We start from the raw sequence: 9,166 nt of genomic DNA on the forward strand, positions 1-9,166 counted from the left end.
ATCCTTGGAAATAGAGGCAATAATTCGTTGTTTCTTTGAGATATTTGAATATCCTTTTCACCGCTTTCCAGTTTGATTGGAAACGACTAACTAAGCCAACATCATAGTTTATATCAGGACGAGTACACAATATAGTGTACATTAAACTACCAATGGCACTGGCATATGATTTTTTTCTTCATTTCGGCTATTTTCTAAGGAGTCTTGGGATACATATTTTTGCTCAAAATAGTACCTCTTGTTATAGGCGTTTGTTCGATATTGTAATCTGACATATTGAAGTGTTGTACCATCTTAATGATATAAGTTTCTTGAGACAATCCCAAAAGCCTTTTAGATCGATCTTTAATAATCTTCACTCCTAAGATGTACTCTGCTTCTCTCATATTTATTATGTCAAATTGTGATGAAGTCAAAATTTGACTTCTATCACACTTTATGTCATTTTCAACTATTAGCATATCATCATCATATAATGATAAAATGATAAATTTTTCTTTTTCCTTTCTAAGGTAAACACAATGATCCTCATTGATCATTTCGAAACCATAAAACAAAATGACTTCATTAAATCTCATGTTCCATTGTCTTGACGCTTGCTTTAGCCCATATATAGACTTTCTAAATCTACATACTCTATTCTCTTGGCCTTCAGCAACATAACCTTCTGGTTGTACCATATAGATTTCTTTGTCAAGATTATCATTAAGGAAAGTCGTTGTTATATCCATCTGATGTAATTCCATATCAAATTGTGCTACTATAGCTAGGATGACACGTATTGACACAAACTTCACAACTAGGGAGAATGTCTTTTCAAAGTTAATACCCTCCATTTGGGTATATCTTTCTGCAATTAATCGAGCTTTGTATCGATTAATCGATCCATCTTCTTTCCTCATTATTTTGAGAATCCACTTATTCTCAATAATCCTTTGGCCCGGAGGAAGATCGACTAAATCCCAAATTTGATTCTTTCTCATTGACTTCATTTCCTCATCCATTGTAATTTTTCATTTTTTCTCTTACTGAGCTTCTCAAAGCTTCCTCAACCATTCGAAGTTCCTCATCATCAATGCCTCATTCTCAATATCAAACCTTCTTCAAGGAATAATCTGACGACTACTTCTTCGTAGGTTAAAGTGTTGAGAAACTGACTCATTCAGTGACAGATTATTCCCACTAGGTTGACTAGATTCAGGCATCTCCTGATTTGTTTATAAAGGAACACTATCCTCCTCCTCTTTCTCATATAGAGGAATTGTCTGATCAACTTCACCTCGTGTTGGGAATTCAGTTTCAAAAAAAGTAACATCTCTTGACTCTATTTCAGATATGATTCCATCTTGTCGCTCACCAATAAAAACATAATCCTTAGACTCATAATACCTTATAAAGATATATTTTTTACCTCTGGGTCCTAATTTTTCATGTTCGTGAGTCTTATCATGAACGTAGGCAGTTGCCCTCAAGGTCTCAGATTACTCAAATCCGGCTTTCTGCCTGTCCAACGTGTTGGGTTTTTCGAATCCGTGCGAAGAATAAAACTTTTGAAAAATACGAGTATGAGTTTACTAACCTATAGATCTATACTAGAACTATATGTTAAAGAGATTTACCCTTGATGCGCGCCCTTTCGCGAATCCTGCTCGTCCTAAGTGTCGGATCTCGAGAGTGTCAAAGTAGACACTCCTCTAAAAGTATCCACACGAACAAGCAGGTGGAGAAAAATCACACAAAAGGTGTGCTAGCACCTTTGGATGGTTCGGCCAAGATAGGAGGAGAGGGAGAGAAGGAAGAGCTTGAGGAGGAAGAAGAAAAGAGAGATATATACAAAAATGAAAACTCCTCCTCAATTGCCTTGATGTGGCCGACCACATTAGGAGGTGTAACTCCCTTCACATTAATCACAATTAATGTGGAGGTCATTAAAGTGAAGAATTGTAACCTCTATGAGGTGTCATCTCATTTAAGTAATCATGATGATGTGGAGCATCATCATTGGTCCACATCTTACCAACTCACTAATGATGTGGCATAAAGTCAAGTCAAATTTGACTCTTTCTCTTCTTCTCAAGTCAAGTCAAACTTGACTTAATCTCTCTCATGGTTGATCTAATCCAACCATTTAATTCAAGTCAACTTAATATAATGAATCTAATTTATTAAATTAAATTGATTCAATGAGTCATAATCTAAATTAGACTCATTGAACACATGAATCAACTTGAGTCCAACTCAATTAGCCCAATTAGGATTACTCTTAATCCAATTTGATTCATCAAATAAATCTAATCCTCTTGGTTCATCATATGAACCTAATCTCCATCTAATTGTCCTTAGTGTGCGACCCTATAGGTTCTTGTAACGTTGGCAATGCCCCTAAACCCATTTAGGAGCATAAGTAATGAGCGGTATCTAGCAACACATCATTACTACCCAAGTTACAAGAATGTTGAGATCTAACATCACCTTGTGACTACTAATTGTGACTCCTTACAATATATGACAAGTGTCTTTCTATCCTAGACATCTAGATTGATCAATGTGAGGCATAGACCGTGTCATCCTCTGATCAAACTAAATCTTGAACTCCAAGTAAACTCACTAAATCAAATGAGCTCAATATCTCATATTGATTCATTTGGACATGGTCATGCACTTCGTGGTCTCACTCTATCAAGAATATCGATGTCGCTCCCGTCATATAGAAGGGATAGATCTCATCTACATCACTCACATTCCTCTGCATAATTCGTTATATACCAGTAATCGCCTTTATAGTTCACCCAGTTACGGGTGACGTTTGACGAAACTAAAGTACATAACTCCTTATGTAGGGATCCATGGTGACTTCAGGTCCAAGGACTAGTAGTCATACTAATAGCCACATGAGAAAGTATATGACACTCATATAACGATCCATGATACTTTCTCATGGCGTGTCATTCAGTATACATTCTCCAATGCATACCCATGTGCCAACTTGATATCTCTATATCCATGACTTGTGAGATCAAGTCATCAAGTTGACCTACATGCTAGTCTTATTGCATTAACATTGTCCCTGAATGTTAATACTCGACTATGAATGATTAAGAGTAGTGTTCCCTATATCATCTCACTATCGGTTCAACTAACTGATTGATATAGGTGAGAACCTTCTACTCAAGAAGGTTATTATACTCAGTTTATTTGGCATCAATACAAGTAAGTATAATAACCAAAACAAAATGCCTTTATTTATATAAGAATATGATACAACAAGTCCATAATACAATCATCAAATGATTGGCTCTAGGGCTCTAACTAACAATCTCCCACTAGCACTAGTGCCAATCAGTGTAGGCTCTAAGCCCCAATGACCTAGTGTGACCATCATGTTTCCTCTGTGCCAAAGCCTTGGTCAAGGGATCTGCGATGTTAGCCTCTGTAGGTACTCTGCATATCTTCACATCTCCTCTCTCGATAATCTCTCAAATGAGATGGAAGCGCCATAGTATGTGTTTGGTCCGCTGGTGTGAGCGAGGTTCCTTCGCCTGTGCTATAGCTCCATTGTTGTCACAATAGAGCTCAATAGGGTCAGCGATACTAGGAACCACCCCAAGTTCAGTGATGAACTTGCGAATCCAAACTGCCTCCTTTGCTGCCTCTGATGTAGCAATGTACTCGGCCTCTGTCGTTGAATCAGCTACTGTGTCCTGCTTCAAATTCTTCCAGCTCACAGTACCACCATTTATGCAAAATACGAACCCTGACTACGATCGATAATCATCCTGATCAGTCTGAAAGTTGGCATCACTGTAACCCTTTACAGCTAGCTTGTCATCGCCTCCATATATCAAGAAATATTCTTTAGTCCTTCTTAAGTACTTAAGAATATTCTTGACCGCTATCCAGTGACTTTCACCTGAATCTGACTGGTATCTGCTCGTCATACTCAAAGCATACGAGACATCAAGTCGAGTACATAGCATGATGTAGATGATAGATCCTATGGCTGAGGCATAAGGGATCTGATCCATGCGGTCTCTCTCCTCTCTAGAAGAGGGACCTTGAGTCTTCGAAAGACTCACGCCATGTGACATCGACAGAAATCCTTTCTTAGAGTTCTGCATGGCAAACCGTAGGAGTACCTTGTCAATATATGTACTCTGACTTAGGCCAAGCAATCTCTTAGATCTATCTCTATAGATCTGTATCCCTAGAATGCGGGATGCCTCACCTAAGTCCTTCATCGAGAAGCAACTCCTTAGCCAGACCTTGACAGACTGAAGCAAAGGAATGTCCTTCCCAATGAGTAGTATGTCATCCACATACAATATGAGGAAGACAACTATATCCCCTACAACCTTCTTGTAAACACAAGGCTCATCTTCGTTCTTGATGAAACCAAACTGTTTAATTGCATCATCGAATCGAAGATTCCAGCTTCGTGAAGCTTGCTTTAGTCCATAAATAGACCTATGCAGCTTGCATACTCTGCTAGTATGCTGTGGATTTACAAAACCCTCAGGTTGTGTCATGTACATATCCTCGAGCAGGTTTTCATTCAGAAACGCGGTTTTGACATCCATCTACCATATCTCATAGTCATGGTAAGCTGCAATAACAAGCATGATCTGAATGGACTTAAACATCGCTACTGGAGAAAAGGTTTCATCATAGTCAATACCATGAATCTGCTTGAAACCTTTAGCTACCAAGCGACCCTTATAGATAAGTTCATTCATGTTAGTCTTTCTCTTAAAGACTCACTTACACCCAATGGATTTTACCCCTTCAGGTGGATCAACCAAAGTCCATACTTGGTTGGTGTACATGAATTCCATTTTGGATCTCACAGCCTCTAGCCATTTCTCGGAATCTGGTCTCATCACAGCTTCCTGATAGGTGGTAGGCTCATCCTCTATGAGCACAATGTCATCATGGTCAGACAAGATAAATGAGTATCTCTCAGGCTGACGACGTACCCTATCAGACCTACGAAGAGGTATGTCTACTTGAACTGGTTGTTGTTCCTCAACTCCTTGTGGAACAACATCATTCACAACATTTTGTGGTTCCAGTTCAATTTCCATCGAGGCTTCAGTGCTATTGTTCGCATCTTGAACTTCTTCAAGATCGAACGTGCTCCCACTAGTCTTTCTAGAAACAAAGTCCCTTTCTAGAAAGACCCCAGTCTTTGTCACAACTACCTTGTGCTGACTGGGAATGTAGAAGTAATATCCCTTAGTTTCCTTGGGATATCCAATAAAGTAGGACTTGTCGGATTTGGGTCCTAATTTGTCTGAGACTTGACGTCGAACGTAAGTCTCACAACCCCAAATCCTCATGAAAGATACCTGGGCATTTCTCCCAGTTCATATCCTATGTGGTGTCTTTATCACGGCCTTGGATGGAACTCGGTTGAATATAAAAGTTGTCGTGTCTAGAGCATGGCCCCAAAGGAATGTCGGAAGATCTGTGTGACTCATCATAGATCGTACCATATTTAATAGGGTACGATTCCTCCTTTCGGATACATCATTCCACTGTGGTGTTCCAGGATGAGTGAGTTGGGATAGAATCTCACACTCAGCTAGGTAGTCACGAAACTCATGACTAAGGTATTCTTCACCTCGATCTGATCGAAGTATCTTAATACTCTTGCCAAGCTGGTTTTGTACTTCATTCTTGAATTCTTTGAACTTTTCAAAGGATTCTGGCTTATGTGTCATCAAGTACATATAACCATATCTACTGAAGTCATCAGTAAATGTGATGAAGTACCTATAACCGTCTCTAGCAGCGACATTGAAAGGGTCACATACATCACTATGTATAAGACCTAACAAGTCAGTCGCTCTCTCACTGTGCCCACTAAAGGGAGTCTTGGTCATCTTGCCTAGTAGGCATGACTCGCACGTCTCATAAGATTCAAAATCAAATGAGTCTAGCAAACCATCCGTATGGAGTTGGGATAAGCGCTTGTCATTTATATGACCTAAGCGACAGTGCCAGAGATAGGTTTGGTTCAGGTCATTTGACTTGAACCTCTTGGTATTTATGTTATAGATAGGACTTTCAAGATCTAGAATGTAGAGTCCGTTCATCAGAGGTGCACTACAATAGAACATATCTTTTAAATAAACAGAACAATATTTGTCCTTTATAATAAAAGAGAAACCTTTCTTGTCCAAACAAGAAACTGAAATTATGTTCTTAGTTAATGCAAGCACATAACAACAATCATCCAACTCTAATACAAGCCCAGAGGACAGAGATGAAAAATAAGTCCCTACAGCAACAGCAGCAACCCGTGCTCTATTGCCTACGCGTAGGTCCACCTCGCCGGCTATTTCTCAGTGCCTGCACATTAGTACAAATGTGAGATGCACATCCGTATCAATACCCATGATGAAGAAATAGATACATTGACTTCTATAACATATATACGAAGTGGAAGTCTCACTGCTTCTTCTTAAGATCTTCGGTACACCTTGCGGTTCCTCTTCCAGTGCCCGGTCCGCAGTGGAAGCGGTAGCATCCTGGCGACCCTCCTTTAGGCTTGATGTCTTGCCTTTGCCCTTGGCTTGGGACTTTCCTTTGCCTTGGGCTTGTCCTTGCCCTTGTGTTTCGAACCATAACAGAGTGGGGTTTTGCCTTCTTAAGGTTCAAGCAGTTCTTAACATGCTAAGGAGCTCGGGTGGCTTGTCAATTTCATTCATATTGTAGTTCGAGCACGACTATAGCTATCCGCAAGGATTGCAAGATCGTCGATGGCTCTTGCCAAGCGGGAATCCCAGTCTCTGTATGTTTTCTATGTACCCAATCATTTTGAGTACATATGGGCCTACGGGAGCCCCATCTGACATCTTGCACTGAAACAATGCCCTTGAGATCTCAAATCTCTCATGCCTCGCTTGTCCTTGATACAGTTGACGAAGATGTTCAACCATATCGTAAGCGCTCATTAACTCGTGTTGCTTCTGAAGCTCAGAGTTCATGGTCGCGAGCATTAGACAGGACACATCTAATGCGTCATCTTGATGCTTCTTGTAAGCATCTTTATCTGCTCGCGTGGCATTGGCAGGAGGAGCCTCCGGAATGGGCTGCTCCAGAACGTACAGTTTACGTTCCTGGGTGAGAATTATTCTCAAGTTCCTGTATCAGTCTAGGAAGGGCTGTTCGTATTTGACGTCATGGTTATCTACAACAGAAAAATGCAGAAAATAAATATCATATTCTTTTAAATCATTTAATTAGGCCTTTAACTAAATGATGCTTCCACTGAATTCTATAATTCGTGTGGGACAAGATCCACATCATACTACGCTTTGAGTTAGCTTTGGCTAAATCACCCAAGACTTAGTATGATCGGTAGGTAACGATTTACCAATTACATCTCTATGCAACTCTTGTTTATAGGATCATTATCCGCAGTTATATTAAAACTTGAGTTAGCTTTGGCTAATACGCCCAAGAATTAATATAAATGTGATTTATGTCCTATCTTTCCGATCATTGGAAGAATGCTTATAGTTGTACTCGATCCAACCGAGTTAACTAGGAATACTCAATCTAATTGAGTTTGTATTCGCCCATGCGTTAATAAGCGGGACCAAGATTGTCCCTCCGTACCCTACCAAGATAATATGTGTTGCTCTGCTTTGGCAGATTCAACAACACATGTGATCGAGGTAGTGATAGGTATCACAGCATGATAGGCATTAGAGTTGACATGATTTAGATCTAATCTAAACGATGATGTGTATCATATACTCGATAGATCTAATCTAATCGAAAGGGTGCATCATGTGCACGACTTAAATCTAATCTAATCGTTAGACACTTATTAATTACTTAATCATGCATCACATATACACAAGTAATTAATTAAATTAATTTATGATTTGTCATGGCCCTACTACGATCTTCTCAAGCCAATGAGAAGATCGGATGGTCAACCTAGGGTCAACAGTTTCTTAAGCTCCTCCCTTTGACCACCTTGTGTTGCTCGCGCCCTCCTCGTAACTCCGTCTCGAGTGAACCTTCCACGGCTCCAATTTTGTACATTACAATTTTGAAACTCGAGTTACATTCGACTCTAAACTAATTTACAACAAGAATAAATAGAGAAAGGCACGACGCGCAGGTCGCGTATCAAAAATACAGCACACACAATCACATGACGGCACGTAGGCCGTATTATGAATTACAACACAAAATATACCAATCCAATTGAGTGTTTTTGGGCCATGACTATCACAAATTATACATAATTCTAAATTATGTATTTTCTATAATTTTCTGTAATTTTAATACTAATTTTTATAATTTTTACGAGTAAAATTTCTCGGCGATCCCGTTTAGTGGTTTTCGGGCGCAATCGCGGAACGAATCCCCTTGCGAGGCCAGGGGTAGCGTCCCTACCCGTGATCTAACCATCGCGAGTGTCCCTAAGCGATCCAACAGCGCCTTAGCCCTCTGTCCCAAAAAGTTTTGGGGCGAAACCTTGCCGTTTCGAAAAAAACTTCTCGGTAGTCGAAGCCTACAAGTGTCGAAACACTTGTGTTTCGCTTCTACGAGAAAAATACCCATAAAAACTCTAAAAATCATAAAATTACAGAATATCACATAACCTATATTTTTCATAAAAAATCAAAATAAACTCGTACAAGTCTTCGCACGTGGCTCTGATACCACTGTTGAGTTTTTCGGGCCGCGAAAATCGCTTTTTCTCGTCGCGAAAACCCCGAATCCCCAAGCCACGGATCCGTGCGAAGAATAAAACTTTTGAAAAATACGAGTAAGAGTTTATTAACCTATAGATCTACACTAGAATTATATGTTAAAGAGATTTACCCTTGATGCGCGCCCTTTCACGAATCCCGCTCGTCCTAGGTGTCGGATCTTGAGAGTGTCAAAGTAGGTGGAGAAAAACCACACAAAAGGTGTGCTAGCACTTTTGGATGGTTCGGCCAAGATAGGAGGAGAGGGAGAGAAGGAAGAACTTGAGGAGGAAGAAGAAAAGAGAAATACACACAAAAATAAAAACTCCTCAATTGCCTTGATGTGGCCGGTCACATTAGGAGGTGTAACCCCCTTCACATTAATTACAATTAATGTGGAGGCCATTAAAGTGAAGAATTGTAACCTCCATGAGGTGACATCTCACTTAAGT

The sequence above is a fragment of the Zingiber officinale genome, chromosome 6B (assembly GCF_018446385.1).
Source record: "Zingiber officinale cultivar Zhangliang chromosome 6B, Zo_v1.1, whole genome shotgun sequence".
In the NCBI taxonomy this organism is placed as follows: domain Eukaryota; kingdom Viridiplantae; phylum Streptophyta; class Magnoliopsida; order Zingiberales; family Zingiberaceae; genus Zingiber; species Zingiber officinale.